This window comes from Eurosta solidaginis, chromosome 3, assembly GCF_040869045.1.
Source record: "Eurosta solidaginis isolate ZX-2024a chromosome 3, ASM4086904v1, whole genome shotgun sequence".
NCBI lineage: Eukaryota > Metazoa > Arthropoda > Insecta > Diptera > Tephritidae > Eurosta > Eurosta solidaginis.
Genome location: NC_090321.1, coordinates 40,634,476 through 40,653,141, shown reverse-complemented (window position 1 = coordinate 40,653,141; position 18,666 = coordinate 40,634,476). Strand labels below are relative to the sequence as shown.

General features: G+C 33.0%; 1 protein-coding gene across 7 annotated transcripts in view; it reads left to right on the top strand.

Moving 5' to 3' along the window:
• Positions 1-9,451, top strand: part of LOC137243604 (UPAR/Ly6 domain-containing protein crok) — a 106,809-nt gene extending 97,358 nt beyond the window's left edge. For all 7 annotated transcript variants that reach the window (XM_067771471.1, XM_067771470.1, XM_067771468.1 and 4 more), the window contains one exon: positions 8,138-9,451. The gene's annotated coding sequence lies outside the window, so the exon portion shown is untranslated. The remainder of the gene's footprint in view (positions 1-8,137) is intronic.
• Positions 9,452-18,666: the final 9,215 nt, after the last annotated feature.

Genomic DNA, 18,666 nt, shown 5'->3' with positions numbered 1-18,666 from the left:
TAGGTCTATCGGTGGACGCCTTTTCGAAATATCGCCATTAAGGTGGACCAGGGGTGACTCTAGAGTGCGTTTGTACAATATGGGTATCAAATGAAAGGTGTTAATGAGTATTTTAAAAGGGAGTAATCCTTAGTTCCATAGGTGGGCGCCGTTTCGAGATATCGCCATAAAGGTGGATCAGGGGTGACCCTAGAATTTGTTTTTACAATATGGGTATCAAAAGAAAGGTGTTAATGAGTATTTTAAAAGGGAGTGATGCTTAGTTCCACAGGTGGACGCCGTTTCGAGATATCGCCATAAAGTTGGACCAGGGCTGACTCTATAATTTGTTTGTACGATATGGGTATCAAATGAAAGGGGTTAATGAGTATTTTAAAATGACGTGGGCTTAGTTCTATAGCCTTTACCAGATATCGTCATAAAGGTGGACCAAGGGTGACCCTGGAATTTGTTTGTACGATATGGGTATCAAATGAAAGGTGTTAATGAGTATTTTAAAATGGAGTGGGCCTTAGTTCTATAGGTGGACGCCTTTTCGAGATATCGCCATAAAGGTGGACCAGGGGTGACTCTAGAATGCGTTTGTACAATATGGGTATCAAACAAAAGTTGCTAATGAGGGTTTTAAAAGGGAGTGGTGGTAGTTGTATGGGTGGTCGCCTTTTCGAGATATCGCCATAAAGGTGGACCAGGGGTGACTCTAAAATGCGTTTGCACAATATGGGTATCAAATGAAAGGGGTTAATGAGTATTTTAAAAGGGAGTGGGCCTTAGTTCTATAGGTGGACGCCTTTTCGAGATATCGCCATAAAGGTGGACCAGGGGTGACTCTAGAATGTGTTTGTATGATATGGGTATCAAATTAAAGGTATTAATGAGGGTTTTAAAAGGGAGTGGTGGTAGTTGTATATGTGAAGGAGTTTTCCAGATATCGACCAAAATGTGGACCAGGGTGACGCAGAACATCATCTGTCAGATATCGCTGATATATTAAATATGTAATACCACGAACAGTATTCCTGCCAAGATTTCAAGGGGTTTTTATTTCGCCCTGCAGAACTTTTTCATTTTCTTCTACTTAATATGGTAGGTGTCCACCCATTTTACAAAGTTTTTTTCTAAAGTTATATTTTGCGTCAATAAACCAATCCAATTACCATGTTTTATCCCTTTTTTCGTATTTGGTATAGAATTATGGCATTTTTTTCATTTTTCGTAATTTTCGATATCGAAAAAGTGGGCGTGTTCATAGTCGGATTTCGGTCATTTTGTATACCAATACAAAGTGAGTTCAGATAAGTACGTTAACTGAGTATAGTGAAGATATATCGATTTCAACCGATTTCGCCCTTTTTCACAGAAATAAGCTATCGTCCTAGAATCTAAGCCGCTACCAAATTTCACAAGGATTGGTAAATTTTTGTTCGACTTATGGTATTAAAAGTATCCTAGACAAATTAAATGAAAAAGGCGGAGCCAAGCCCATTTTGAAATTTTCTTTTATTTTTGTATTTTGTTGCACCAAATCGTTACTGGAGTTGAATATTGGCATAATTTACTTATATGGCCAGAATCGCGAAAAGTGAAACCGGATTTTTTTTTTTTATTTTACAAATACTGTATGAAATGTTACTTGATACGAAAGATTATTTCGTAAAATATCTAGTAACACTATATTTCAAGAAATTAAAATTGTCTGTATTTGACATTTCTTACTCTTTGTCTTTTAAAATTAATCTCCGAATTGAAAAAATGGAAAAAATTTCAGCATCGAAAAAAAAGGTAAATAAAATTATTTTGACCTATTTTTTCCAGAATTTTCAAGTTTTAAGGGAAGAAAATAGTATATTTGGATACTTATCACACTAGATAAGTATCCATATACCTCCGGTATGCATTTTTGGCTTAAAATATTTAGGTCACAAATTATAGTAACGTCGCTGTTTTTAAAATTCACTGATATGTGTTCTTAGTATAATCCGCCATCTTTCGGTCTCATTAGAAATCATATTAATAAAATTAGGTAGCATCGAATAAAATGTGCCAATCATGTGTAACGTGGCAGTGATTTTTTTTAATAATTTAACTATGTATATTCTAACATACTAATTATAAAACCGCAGGTTCGTGTAAGTAAAGCTCAGCAAAATAAAAATTACATAGCTAAGCTTAAAAGCACCGGAAAATTTGAGGAGTATAAAAAGAAAAGAGCTGCAAGTACGAAACTTTACCGGCGAAAAAAGAAAAATGAAGAAAATGAAATGCCGCAAACAACAATAAGTAGTGTGCTCGAAAAACGACGTGAGAACATTCGGCAAAGGGTACAGAAGTTTCGTGAAAAAATGCGTACTGGGGAAAAACGGAGCAGATCAGTTTTGAGTGACACTCGGTAAGGCGGTGAGGAAAGCAGAACGCGCATTACCCCAATCACCAACTAAGCGGAAAGCTGTCCTAACCAAAATTTTTAGTAACGTGCGTGAAGCCAACAAAATGGACATGGAGACTAGTATTCTACCACCACCGCCCCAAAAAAAGATCCAGCAAAATATCTTAATGCTCAAAAAAGCTATTATAGCTTTCTATGAGCGTGATGATATTTCGCGAGTCTCACCCAGAATTCGAGATGTGAAGGAATATCTGTCCGAAAGTGGCGAGAAAATCTTGTTGCCCACTAGCATATGGTACTAAGCTGCAGAGAAGCATGTGCACTATTTAATGAAGAGCAAGGCAACTCGGGGAAAGGTAAGTACTGTGATTTTTATTTACTGTTTAAGACCACTCCACTTTGTTAAGGAAAAACTAGGTTTAAAATTTCTTTCCCCTTCCATATACATACGTGTGGAATTACTTTTTTCCTAAGGAATCGACCGGATCATGTCAAGCTTATAAAAGAATTGCCACACAACATGTGCTTATGCTCATACCATGCTAATTTCATAGATGCCGTCTCTACTTTACATAAATTTGTTGCCCACGTATCAGATTATGAAAATGGTTTTGTATTGCAGTTCTTGTGTGATATACCTTCAATGGGCTGCTGGTATGGCGAGTGCGTTAAATGTACTGGTATAACAGTACCGAAATTGACTGCCCTGGTGGGTGAAGCTGATCTCGATATGCAAGTATCATGGATGAAATGGACGAAATACGATGGTGTAAATCGGACTGAAAGACGACAGAAAAGTGGAAAGCTAACTGATCTTGTTGCATATATATCTGGCTTGTCGGCGCAATTTTTAATACATAGTTTTAACAAATGCGAGCAGTCCGAAGTATTTAATGTTCATGATCGCCCAAGAGCTCTTAGTGTGAATTATGCCGTAGAAGGTCTCTTGCAAGTGGATTTTGCGGAGAATTTCGTTTGCGAAAATCAAGATGAAGTCCAAAGTGCACACTGGAATCAAAGGCAGCTTTCAATTTTTACCAGTGGCTTATATTATAACGAAACCTTCACTGCCAAGGTACTGGTATCAAACAATTTGTCACATACAAAATACACTATTGTTCCATACTTGTATATATTGTTTAAAAATTTGCCAAGTACAGTTAGAATTTTAAAAATGTGGAGTGACGGACCATCCTCACAATTCAAAAACAAATATATTGCAGCTTTAATTCCTCACTTTGAAGAAATATTTGGAATGAAAATTGTTTGGAATTACTTTGCAACATCACATGGCAAAGGTTGTGTAGACGGGATTGGTGCAACCATTAAAACAATCGTTCGAAAACATGTAAGAGCGCGTGATATAGTCGTCAACAATGCATCTGACTTTGTACAGGCAGTCCACATGACTCCATCAAAAATTATGATTTAAGAAGTAACAAGCAATCAAATTGAAATGATTAACGCTGAATTGCAAGTTGTAGAGCTGTTTTCAAGAGCAAAGCCCATACAAAATATTTCCAGCGCCCATCAGATACAAGTTCGCGATAATAAAATAGCTACTTTTAAGACATCCAGACAAGGATATAACTAATAACCTGTATAAATGTTTATTTAAAATAAGATTTTTTGTGTATAGGTACATAGAATAGCTAACCTATACATTCAGAATAGTTTGAAAATTTTAAAAATAAATCATATAAAAAAGCCGTTATTGTTTCACTTGTATTAGACCCTCCCATGAGCAAGTCCTATATATTCTAAAAGAGGAGCTAAAAAACAGAGTCTCATCCTGTCTTCATTTATCAACTAAATCAATTCTTTTACTCCTATAAAAAAGCAAATGGAAATACATAGAGTCAATATTACTCATACGCCCAGTGCTTATAAATTTGTTAGTTATATTTTTGGAACGTTTTGTGTATGCAGCTTAATAGCATAATTAAGTGCAAGTCGTTAGAAGTTATATACATATATTTTTGAGTATCTATTCACTTTCCCCAATAGCGTTTTCTCAAAAAATCGTACGTGTAACGTCGCAGTGATATGTTGTAACGTGGCAGTGCTCAAAAATATACTTATAACGTATGCTGTAATGAGCTTTTACGGAAACAGAAGGTGTCTATCTATGATTTCCTCTTTTTCCCATGACACATAAAACAGGGAATATTATCAGATTCGTAGATTCGCAGATTTTTCACAAAACTTCCCATAACATCCAAAACCACTTCCGAAATTACGTAACGTGGCAGTGCAACTAAAAACGGCTTAACTTTAAATTTATAACAGATATAAAGAAATGCCAATATAAATGCAATGCTATTCATCGGTCTCTTTACACGTGCCTAGTAGATTATTCATTTAGTATATACTCTGATAGTTTTAAGCTTAAACAAAGTACGACTGTAACGTGGCAGTGGGAAATTTTGACCATATACTGTAAAGATATAAAATTTTTTGTTAAAATTTGACTTTAAAAAAAAATTTTTTTTTAAGTGGGCGTGGTCGTTCTCCGATTTTGCTAATTTTTATTAAGCACATATACAGTAATAGGAGTAACGTTTCTGCCAAATTTCATCATGATATCTTCAACGACTGCCAAATTACAGCTTGCAAAACTTTTAAATTACCTTCTTTTAAAAGTGGGCGGTGCCACGCCCATTGTCCAAAATTTTACTAATTTTCTATTCTGCGTCATAAGTTCAACGCACCTACCAAGTTTCATCGCTTTATCCGTCTTTGGTAATGAATTATCGCACTTTTTCGGTTTTTCGAAATTTTCGATATCGAAAAAGTTGGCGTGGTTATAGTCCGATATCGTTCATTTTAAATAGCGATCTGAGATGAGTGCTCAGGTACCTACGTACCAAATTTCATCAATATACCTCAAAATTTACTCAAGTTATCGTGTTAACGGACGGACGGACGGAGAAAGTTCAATCAATTTTTTTTTTTCGATCCTCGATTCCTTTATACCTGTACAACCAATCGTTATCCAATCAAAGTTAATATACTCTGAGAGCTCTGCTCAACTGAGTATAAAAATGCTTGGTTTTCACTAGTTCATATTAGACCGCAAACCTTGTCTTATTAATGATAACGGCTTGTCGTTATACGTCAATGGCGTTTGCAGTCCATTTTGACTAGAAGTGACGAAATGACTTACATGTGAAAACGGAAATTGCCCATCGGTATAGCAACTTTCTCATTAAAACTTCATTATGGCGGAACTATACAAGATGGCAGCACGGAGAGAGCTGAGTTGTACTTTTTTAATAGGATTTGATACATCAACTTCCGGCGCAGTAAGATTTTGCCATTAGTCCATCGATTTTACAAAAGCAAAGTACATAGAACTTTTATTTAAGGGTCTGGCAAAGTTGACATATTCATAACGAAATAGTCATAATCATATTTTTATTTATCCATATCAATTGGCATAAGTAATTGGTGCCTTAACATAAAAATTGTAAAATTTTCATAAAAATGAAGAAAACGAAAAAAAATTACAAACATGTACCACAAAAAATAAGTCTCTTAGTGAAAACTTATCCAAAACAATAAATACAATCTACAAAAAGTTAATAAATTGTCCAACTCAAACATTTTTAGGTTATGAATATGGTGAAAAACCAAAAACCAATTGGTTCGATATGTTATGGTTATGGCTAGGGCGTTATGGTATAGCACCATTGACTAATTAGGTTGGTTGGATCAGGGGTGGCTTTCCATAATTCGATAGTCGACACTCGTTAGCTCGATACTTTAATTCGATATCGAACGCTCGACGACACAGCTTTGGTTTACGTATTTTAATTTGAGTACATTTTTCTCGTGTATCAAAAAGTGTTTCGAAAGTATATTGGAATCATCAAAATAATTTAAATAGGGAAAAGCGCTTGTTTAATGACTCCTTAGCTGAAAATTATTCCTCTAATAATCGCAAAAGCATTAAAAACTCTAGCTTACGAAAAGCAATTTGACACCTAAGGTGCTATCAAACCGATTATATCGAACGTTCGATACGACGCGACGAGATTTTGTGTTACGGAACGCAAAAACGATTATTTGATACTCGTTTTTGTTCGATATCGAATTACGGAAATCCACCCCAGCTGTTTTATATGGATATGGATACGTCAAGTTCAAACGGCCCTTTATTTTTGTAGGAATGTCACCGTGCTGCCACCTTGTATGGTTCCGCCATGAACCAACATATTAACAATTATTTTTTTCATTTGCCGACTGACGTCTCATTACAATGTCTCAGCATGTAAAACAGTGGTAAATAATAAAACGGGCTGTGAAATTAATTAAAACAAAATTTAAGGTTAAGTTCAGGACACACACTGCTTTATCGGCTTCGAGACTGTTATGTGGCTTAATGGAAAGGTATTTGACATTTACTGTTCATCGAGGTAGTTTTTGATCTGGTCATTTTGACCTAATGGAAACGAAGCATAAGAATACTGCAGAAAAAACTAACACTAAAAGCAGGGTTGCCAACTTACATATATTTATGTAGATCCTTTGACGAGAGCGATATCCATTATATCAGCGGTCAGGGCCCCCTAATTAACTCCGCCTTAGAAGGTACTAGTTAGTCACGAAGACGGACTTAGAGGAATACCTTTAGTTGCATAGAGAAAAATTCAAATCTAAAGAACTTTTCGGCACTGTCAGTATAGAGCGAAATTTCCACCCTAGACTGAGATGGTGCCATGCGAAATAGCAAATTGACAAAAGACACCTCTTAAATTTAAAGCTTATGTTGGGGGGTTTTAAAAGAAAGTTTTCTTCAAAAAACAATTGAGTTTTGAGGTCCGATTTGTAAACTGATTGTAAAACTGATACGACATACTATTTTTTAGTTGTGCCGTAGTTTTTCAGAGTCAAACAAGAAGCATTCCCTAGGGGGCTACAACTCAGTTAGTAGCCCAAACTAACTGAAAATGACTCAAGAACTGACAATCACCTGAGAAGGTTGTACAAGGACCTAACATGGACAAAATCATCCATATTGGTAGCAGAATTAGCTTGATGAGCAAACGAAAACACCCTAAACTAAGCACCAGAATATATTCTGTCGTTTTGAAAAGTACCAGAAGATTTCTATGATCAAGCCTTCTTAAGGCTTGCAGATCTGTTAGGTATCCTAACCATAATATATTGAGGTTTAATCTGGGAGTTAAAAAGCGTATTACCTTGTTATTAGTAAGCCCTTATTATTTTAAGAACTGTTCCGATAAAAAGTGCACATTTTTAATTAATTACTTCTCGAAGTGTATGTTTTGGAGCTTTACATGTAAAGCACTGTTAGAGAGTGTGGTCTATTCAAACTTGAAAAAGTATACGAAAATCAAAAGTTATTTTTATAGAAAAAAGTGTACAAAAGTAAATCAAAGCTGGTGAAATCAAAGCTCTGTGAAACATTTATTTTTTTTGCTTCCTTCCTTGAAACATCAACAAGTTTAAATATGCTTGAAAAACTTAAGGGAAGAGAGCGGGCTCGTCGAATCACAAACAAAATAAAGTGTGCACTTTTTCGAAACAGTCTTATACATATATTTTAGAATTATTTATCGCCAAGGCAAACAAATTTATTTAATTATCTGTTACTAACCAAATATACGTGATTCATTGGGCTCATATGTACTTTATGAGTACTTCAAATCATATTCGTCTTAAAATCCTGAGAAAAATAAAATATTTTCTCGTTATTAATCAACACATATTTCGATTTCTTTTTAGGTTATGTTATGTTTGCGAACCTAAAACCCATTTAAGCGTGCATATTCGAACGATCCTGCCGGTATATTGAAACATAATCATAATCTATGTGTGAATTAACATACTCCATTTGACATTTAAGACGATTAAATTGTATTAATAAAAAAAAAAAAACAAAAACACAAAAAGTTAGCAAGAAAAACAAAAAATGAGTACTGCCATCATATGTCTTAATTAGTACAAGTAAATAAAAAAACTTATCAATACCTACATTATGTTCATATACATATACGTTTGTGTATGTATATTTACTGTAGTTATGAATTCTAAAATTATAAGTAACCAACACTAATGTGGTTAAACTTCACAAAGGCATATAGTATTTGCTAGCGTAAATTTTAAAAAATTTGTTTCAAAATAATACTAAAGCATTGTGGTTGTAAAATTGTTTTGAATAAGAATCTCTTATTGTTAAATTGGCTGAAATACTACAACATTTTTATGACAAAATTAAATATTATTCATCAAGATAGTCTCCTTTGAGAGTTATACAATCACTCCAACGCTTCTCTAACATTTCAATAACTATTTTGTAGTACGACTTGTCACGGTTCTCAAAATACGATGCAGCTTCGACAATTACTTCTTCATTCAAATCTTTTTCCACGGAGCTCGTTTTCGATATTTTTGAATAGATAATAGTCGCTGGAAGGCAGACAGGGAGAATACGGTGGATGAGACAGTCATCAAAATTTAATTTGAATCCATGCAATTTGAAATTGCTTTGAATCCATGTTTTCAACAAATTACGAAAATTGCTTTACTTAAGTCGTGGTTTTAAAGGTTTCTTACATTATACACATAATATGTATTCAATCAAAGCGGCGCCATCTAGGTGTCAGTCTAGCTTTTCTACCGACGTGTTGTATATATATTTTATGTAAGTTACAGCCAGTATTCATGCCTTCGAATGCCTTCATCGCCTTTCTTGAAAATAGCTCCATCACTGGATATTTCTGTCAAATAACCCAATAGGAATGCAACTCTTCGTTTTGCAAAACAACCAAAAAAACTTAAAAATAAAATTTTAAGTTTTGTGCGAAAAATGGCTGAAGAAAATCGTGAAAAGTGTAAAGTGAAAGGCTGTCCTTAAGAAGAAAGTGCATCAATAAAACAGTAAATTAGTTAAAGAAATCAACTACGTAAAATACGATACTAGAATATATCGCAAATACAACGCATTACAAACAAATTATTTAGTTTAAATTTATTTAAAAGATATAGGCGCAATAACACAACAGTAATAGTAATACACAAATTAATTATAAAATGTTTTAGAAATAAAAACTCCAATTTAATTTCATTGATACATACATGCATTAGCACATACATATAAACATATTCTACATAGAATCAAAAAACAAAAACAGAACATGAATCCATTCTACATATGCATGATTCCGCCATTTTGTCCACATACGAGTAGTTAAAAAAAATAAAAAAAAGTTAAACAAGAAACATTAATTAAATAGCCTCATAAGCTCAGTAACAATTTCAATAAAAGAAAAATTATCTTAAAAAAAACAAAGGAAGGAAATATGCGCATACTTATTATTTATAAGTAGCATTAAATATTTATAATAATCATCGACAGTCGACACTTTCATACACTAACAACAAAATATATAAACATAATCACCCCTATTCTGCATTACAAGTCCGTTTCCGTTCTCCTCTCCGCTTGAACTGAAAGTAGGTATCCTGAGTTCCGCTTTAATTGAAAGAAGAAGAGGAAGAATGAACGAATCTTCGAAATCAGCTGTTTGTGAGAAATTGATGAAATTAGAACGCAACAAATAAAGAAATATTTGTGAAAAATTTATAGTTAGAAGAATATTTCGTTATTTAACATTTATTTAACACAACAATGTAGACGTGAGAGTGGAAAGATGGAGATTGAGAGACATCAGTGATCCATTTGTGATGTACGATGAATTGAAAGTTGGTGCTGAAAGTGCTAAACCTTCATACATGTTAAATATTTTTAGACTCAAAAAACTTTAGGTTAAATAAAGATGCATTTAAGTAAGGCTTGGATATATTTGATGCAGAAGTTCCGAGAAATACTTTGACTTCCTTAACAGCAATTAACCGCGTAATGGTTGCTTTGAGGTTTTTTGCTGAAGGCAGCTACCAGCATGGTGTTGGTACAGATTACAATGTGACGATGGGTCAGTCAACCGTTTCCAAGTTACTATCCTATTTGCTAGATGTAATGGAGCGACGGCTTTGTCCAGAGTGGATAAAATTTCAAAACAGTGAGTAGGAAAAACTGCAAGCGAAGCAAGAGTTTTATACTAAGGCTGCCTTTCCAGGTATAGTAATGCGCGTAGATGGAACACATATTAAAATAACGAAACCACATCAAGAAGATTTTCTTTACTATAACAGAAAAGGATTGTGTAGAATCAATGCTATGTTGGTAAGGATAACATTTTAATGATGTTGAAAATGATGCAACCTCTTTCCAAAACGCCTGCACTTCTTCCGTAGGCCTTTTTGAGAAACCTTGTGCAATGTCTCTTTTTGTTGACAGCATTTTCAACAATTTTTCATATTGCTCTAGTGTTATACTTGTTGTACTTGTTGCCCTGCAAAACCACAAAAAATAAAAAGTTTGTTTTAAAACAATTTTTATAAACATCAATGTATATTTTACTTACATATTTTTTAAAAAATTGCCTTTAAAGCCCGCAAAAATAAAAATCAAAACAATCTCCGTCAACTAATTTGCAACTGAGAAAAACGGAACTCCGCTCGAAGTGTAGGATACGTCAAAACGAGACTTTTGAAGTTGCATTGAAGGAAAACGGAACGCAGAATAGCAAATTTACCAAACTGGGAAAATTTAAGTTCAGTTCGTAGTGCATAATAGGGCTGAATAAAAATAAACTTGTGAAATAATATTAAAAAAAATATGAAAATTCTTCCTAAAAAGCAAAAACAACAAAAAAATATCTTAATTACATATTAGGTACATATATACAGTAAAATAAATACGCGTGCAATAAATGTTTCCCTGTTTTCTCACATATCCTTAAGCTTAGATTAGTTTAGTTCTTAAACAAAAAATTTCCGAAAATTGCTTTAGATCCTCATACGCTTAGCAAACAATCCAAAGGATGAGTTATTTACTTTTTACATCCATACATATAATATACTGGTGATATTTTTTTGTAGTGACGTTATTGCATATATTTAAATTTTTGTTAAACAATTGCGATTTACTTTAAAATAAATACATATAAGTTTAAAGTGCATTACCGCTTAAGAAAATGTATTAATTTTGTTGATTATGTGCAATTTATACTCAAATAAAACGCCCTAATAAAGCAAGTAGGATTTATACATAGTCCAAGTTAAGTAGTTACTCAAAATAAGTGGAAGCTTTTTAAGTCAAAAAGATTTAACTAACAATTTGTAGATACTTTAAGTTATTTATAATCCTAGATTAAAAACCAATATTTAAATTTAATTTAAAAATTTGCATACTGTGTTAAATGCAATTTTATGAATTCCACTTATTTGTGTAAATTCAGTGCTAAAATGTTGAATAAAGGCACCCTTTTCTTGACATCTGATGAGTTAACTGTACCTTAAAGACATAAACATCCCATTCAGCAATGCGTCAGAAGAAAATTTGTTAAATTTAACATATTCGAATTGAATACACTAAAGTTTAAGCAAATACACTAAACTAGAGAAAACCCACAGTTGCGCTCAGACAGAATTGCAAATTCTATTGAGAAAACTCATAAATACAGTAATTGTTAACCCTATTATTTAACCGAGTGTATTCTTACAGGTTCTCTGCTCAAGAAATAAGTGTTACGTTCCCATGAAGCGTGATCCAGATACGGATAGAAATTTAACATGCAAATGCAACAACAAATCGATCCATATGGGTCATTGTTGCATTTGCATCTTAAATTCCTATCCGTATCTGGATCACGTTTCACGAGGAATGAGACGCATAAATATTTCTTGGCGAAACAAGGAGTCCACTGTGCTCACTTGCTAAAAATAAATCTTTAAGAAAAGGTAGCGGAAAGCATAAGAGATTTCTTGAGAGTTGGATACTATTTGAGAAACCAAATTTTTCTTGAGCGTTTTTTATATGGACTTTTTGATTTTCTTTTGATAAGCCTAATAAGCTTAAGGCTCCAAGTGATGCTTGTGCAAAGAAAACGGAACACGAGCCTTTATTCAAACATTGTGCTTGAATTTTGTTTTAATATTCACTGATTTGAAAACAAATATGTGATAAATAATAATGATTTTACTAAAATTTTAAGTCTTAAAGATATTTACGATACAGTTTGTTTATTTACACTGCAGAATTTTTCGGTAATTTACAAATACTAGTGCTTCGTTTACATATTTTATTTATTTACACATTTTATCCTAATTTATTACACAAAACCTAAAAACAAAATTTTCAAGTTTTAGAGAAACAGAAAGTTTTGGAAAAAGACGAAACAAAGTATGATGAACAAACTAGCGCTTTTGCAAGTGCTTGCTTAGTTTTCCAACTGCTAAAGTTTTATTTTGGCAGTGATGCAATCAATATTGCACCCAATGCATTTGTTTGCTTATGAAAATTATCCATTTGCCTGGACGTGATAGTTCTATTAAGTTTAGAAAACGTATATGAAGAGATAAAGGGAAACTAAGTTTTCTTATTTACTAAAATTGTTTTCATATCATTACTTTACCCAACGCGAATTGCCCCCCTGATCTGTAGATTTTGTGCCTACAATCTTAGCGGATTAGCATACTGTTTAAAGTCACAGTTGTTTAGAAATCTTTTTACTAAAGTGGACATTTTTTCCAACAGTACAAAGCAAAATACTTTTTGTTTTTAACAATTGACGCAGGTCCAACCTATTATTTTTTATGATATTACCTGTGTTATTGTTTACATCCATAGACGTTTACGCTTAAACTTTATATGGACTGCTAAGCGTCAAACTTTAAATACACCTCTGAAATTGCGCGCATAAAGTTATTACTACTAATTTTTAGTACGCATTATACTCAGATATAACTGAAATATGTGTCTATGTTTCACCTCTACTAATTCTATGTATCACCTCTTAAAATGGAGCGTGTCCACAATTCATCGCAACTGATACAGCTATATGTTATACACTATGGCCATCAGAGGGTTGTTTCTCCGCTTTTCGGTACACCCTGTTCTGTAGCTAATTGTTTAACTATTGCCGCTAGATGGGTCTTCTAAGCATTAAGCGAGGATAAGCGTTTTTTAAGCGCAGATAAACGTATACGCGTGTAAAAAAACACGGCTATTAACAGTTTAACTACTCGTATTTTATTAAAACATTTTGTTTTCTTGATTATGTTCAGGCAGGTAATGACGTGAATCATTTATGTTGCTTTTCATCAGGTCAAAATGGCTGACATCAAAAACTGCCTCAGCTGACCTTATGGTCATTTGGGGTGAAACTCGTTTCCATTATGTTACTTTTCTGACTCGAGACCGAAAGAGCAGTGCGTGGTTAAAACCAACGCTAAAGTTTTGTGCTTATTTATTTCACAACTGATTCCATAATTTCCAGTTGTTTCACAGGCTGCAGAATTTTTTTTGATGTGACGCCTGTGGCAAACAAAACTAAATTGCCAACATTTTAGCAAATAATATTGGAATTTAAAATTTGTCATACCGTTGGGTAATTGCCGTTATCATAATTGGTCAATTATTTGTCACGTTGTTGTAAAAATGGCCGGCAAACGCATTTGACGTTGTATGACGTTACGTCTTCATTGATATTGACAAGTTTTTAGCGAAATTCGACCAAGTGAAAACCAAGCTAGAGCTGGATTCGATTCGATTTTTTTAAGAATCGATTTTTTCGTTTCGATTCTTGAAAAAATCGACTTAATCGATTAAATCGAACCAAACAAAGTTTATTTAAATTTTGCTTATACTTTGTAACAGTGTACTTGCTTACGTACTTAACCATTTACGCGATTTTTCCCGACAAATAAAGCTGGACAGTTTCTCTCTCGTTTCGTTGCCTGCCGACAAAATTGGAAGCAACAAGGGATGCCACATGGGTCTTCACTTGATCCTTTCATCGGAGTGCGATAATTAGTATAGTCTTTACCGAAATGCCATACTTTTTGCGTTTTTTTTGAATCGTTTATTTCAAAATGTATTCAAATCAGCCTTGGGAACCAATACATTTTTTTCTTTAATACTTATTATTACAATATGTATAATGTTCTCGGTTCGTTTATGGCATTAGAATCGATCTATGTTCAGCGTCATATAAAAAGGAAGTATACGTTTTGCAGTTTTTTAATCAATGAGTTATGCGTTACTTTCAATTAACAACATACGGCAATTTGTGTCGTGGTTTGCGTAGTTTCAGGTAAAAACTTTATGGAAGTATTTTCTTAGCTTATTGAAATTAAAAAGGAATAAGAAATTTAATTGGCGTAATTTCATAAAAATTGCCACTTCTCTTTTCGTGTTTGCTGCTATGTCATAAAAAGTATTGGTTTTATATATGTATTTGTTAAGTGTGTTTCTTAATGTTGCTCGTGAAGGCAAAACGTGCCGAGGATACAATATTGTGTAAAAGATCTGAACCCGTTATGTTCGACAATCCTAAAGGGTTGCATATCTGTGGCAATCATTCTAATGAAAGCACAACCCACTTGTTTTCTTCGCTTATCTATAGACTGAGACTTCCTTATGTTGTTGTTCCTAGGTTCAAAAAAGGATTCTATAGGAGCTGTTGATGAAGACATTTCTATACATTAGTTTTCATTTCGTACTGAACATAATATCATACCACAAAATAGATAAACACATGTTCAATATATTGCTTGCCAGAAGTGCAAAGAAATTTCTTCATCTTTCTCCTTTCTCTCGAAGCCACCAACACAATAAATCTAAATTTATAAAAACAAAAATTACAGAATTTGTATTTCCTCAAGCGTCCGTAAAGTAGACAGTCGAGAAAACTTCGATGCCTCAAGAATAGAACGATTTAAAAAAAAATCGATTATACATTTCTAAAAAAAGATCGATTAAATCGATTAAGAATCGAATCGAAATCCAGCTCTAAACCAAGCATTAGCAACTTGACGCCTTCCTCTCGCGTTCGTTGTTGGTACTTCCACAAATACATTATTTGCTTATACTTACATATTATATTTTCTGTTTTTCGCACCAACAAAAATTTAATTTTAAAAGTTGCCTTCAATAGTTTCTTTGCATTTTTTTCTTTTTATATCAATTTATTTTACTTAATTCTTCCACATCCAACTTCCGCAACTATGCATTTGAACGTAGCTAGCTCAGCTGGCATGCGAACGTATAAACAGTTGCGATTTGCATTTCCATAATAAATTTAATTATTCAACTACCTGTTTTTATATTAAACACTTTGTTGCTGTTAACATAACACTTAACTTTCAATTAAACACGTTATCACAAAATTTCTATTTCAAACAATTAATTTCATTTCACAGTTGCATTTCTTTTGACAGCTTAACTTGATCGAGCGTTGCCAACCATCTTTTCAAATGCATGTTGAATCTACTTATAGCGAGGTCACATTGAATGATGTAACTTGCGATTTCAGTGGTGATTTATCTTGTTACATGTGAAAATTTTTGATTTCGATAGTTTAATACTTTTGGCAAATTTTGTTGTTTAATATATTTTAGACTGTAGTTATTTTTCAAAGAAAAAAAAAATGTTTCTATAAATAAATACATACAAGCGTAAAAATAACGGAATTGTAAAAAATACATCAAATTATGAATGAAACAAAATTATTTGCCTGTGTTAAGTAAGACACTAAATTTCTAAAAAAAAATAGGTATGTTGGAGATTTGAGCAAAATACTCGTTATACCTACTGGATATAAAATAGATATTTACAAAAAACATACTCAAATAAGTATACTTTAAAAACGAATGTCTTTTTACAAAAGCATCTAAGCTAATAAACACGCCTTTTACACATCACAATTCACAACACAACACGCGTTTCAATACATATTAAAAATAAACATGAAATTCACATGAACATTTTTAAAATAATTCATGCAATAACACCCGTAAAAGCATCTTAAGTACATATTATAAAAAAAATGTTACTCATACAAAAATAACTGATATGAAACAGCGGAAATACGCCGCCTCAGTCTGTATGAATTTCATTTCATTTAATTAAATTAAAGTTAAAATGTTTAAAAAAACACCGTTACATCCAATTCATAATCTTATAGAGGAAAGCGTTGAATAGAAATATTCTAAGCAAGCATACCAGCTATATACATATATATGTTTATATTTATGTATATATACCCCCTAAACACACACAAAAGAAAAGTATGTTTAATTCTATAATTAGACTCTAAATAACCAAAAAGAGCAATTGAATTTCAACACTTACACAAACCGATGCAAAAACAAGAAGTAGCTAAATTAACAAACACATAAGATTTGCATAAAAAAAAATAACAAAAAAAAAAAACACTAATAATTTATTAATAAATTTGAAATTATTGTAGATATACTATCTAATTTTAATGACTAAAACAAATTTAAACTATTAAACGAAAGGATAATAAAAAAATACTACAACAAATACTTGCCGAAAAAATAAGCAAAAGCAAACTAAAGAGAAAATGAATATAAAAAACGTTTAAATAAGAAATAAAAATACAAGAAAAGAAAATTATTACACATTAAAAATAAAATTATTAAAATATGTAATAGAAAATCTAATTATTAACTATATTAAAGTGTGCTAACTGGCAGCATGGACGCTAAGCAAAAATAAATGAAAATTTGAGCAGCAAGTAAAGAGGCGAAAATATTATTATTTATTTAGCAGGTATATAAGCAGCAAATACATACACACACACACAAATTTACACTTATGGAGAATTATAAATTAAATTTTAATATTTAGATAAATTAAAACAATTTATTTATTAAAAAAAAGTGAATTTAAAAACTATTGCTAAAGTAATTAAATGAGATATGTATAACGAATAATATATAAATGAAGATATTTTTAAATAGAACGCAAATAGTGTAGGGAAAATATTAAATATATAACAAATTTAATGCAACCCGTAATCCTACCTAAACAGTATCTTGAGTTAATAACCATTACTTACCATGCAGTTATACAATACATATTTGAATACATATACTCCTAGAATGATCATTATGCCATAAATATTTTCATGAAACCAAAAAAAGAAGTATTTAACTACAATTTTTAACAATATAAAAATATGTCAGCCATTGTATAACCACCCTAATGCTTCAACGACAGCAGTGCAATGACTGTTACTCGAGAGTACATGAATGAACACACTCGTATTTAAAATCTGACAACTTACTCCTCATATTTACCGTGTTCATACGCGGCAATTCGAGCTCGGCAACTAATTGCCTTTTTACCGATAGCTAGGCGAGAGGGCGGCGAAGCAAGGTAACGTGTACAGAGTTGTCCATAGCCGTCTCCCTTCCTCGTCGCGCTCTCGCCAAACAATGAACAGATGAGTTAGAAACGCCGATAAATATACTTCTTCAACTCGAAAATGATCAGAAAGTAATTGAGAATATGTCACCCAATAAGAGCACCATAAGTTCGGATTCATAGAGTGTATGTATCTATTCTTCAATCCTATTGACTCGAATATCTGTTGTTATCACCTCGAAGTTGGACAGAAACTATCCGATTGGATGCCCAGTTTGTGCATTGCCATTTGGCTTGAGAGGAATGTGATTCTGTAGGAAGTACTTCCTGCTACGTGAGCTCAACTTTAATGCCTGCTTCTTACCAAAAACATTTAAGTAACTATTTTGCAGGTCCAACTTTTTACGCAGCCTTATGGCAAGCACTTAAGCCTTTGAAATTGTCTCTGTGCTATGGACATATTGGTAGTGCAGCCAAAGCTTTCCGCTCCGCTGCCTCCCATAGTTTGCCAGCAATCTGTGTTGTACGTGCGCGCTTAGTCCAATGGAAACCTGTAATGCAGCCATGTGGATATGCTTCACAACTGAATTCCTGTGTATGGGAAGATGGAACATTTTGAGTAGTTCTAGCACTATCCCTATATTGATAAGTGACATATTTTGCCTCTGCCAAAGAACTCCGTAGATATGCCAAGGTACGCGAGGAGCTTGATACACACTCAGTGAACGTGATTGGCATTGATTTTGCCAGAGTCTCCTGTAGAGTTAAAGCCCCATCACATAAGCACTTTTTCATATAGATGCGTTTAATGCAATCTTATAAATTATGAATAGATTGCACGCTTTTTTATGGAGAACGGTAAATTGAACGACACTGGCGCCATCTGACATGAAAAAGTAGCAAACATGCAACTTCTGTTGCAAGCAAAGCCTAATAATAGCCGTGTTTTTTAACACGCGTATATCCGTTTACGCTTAAACTTTTTAATGACTGCTAAGGGACAAACTATAAATAC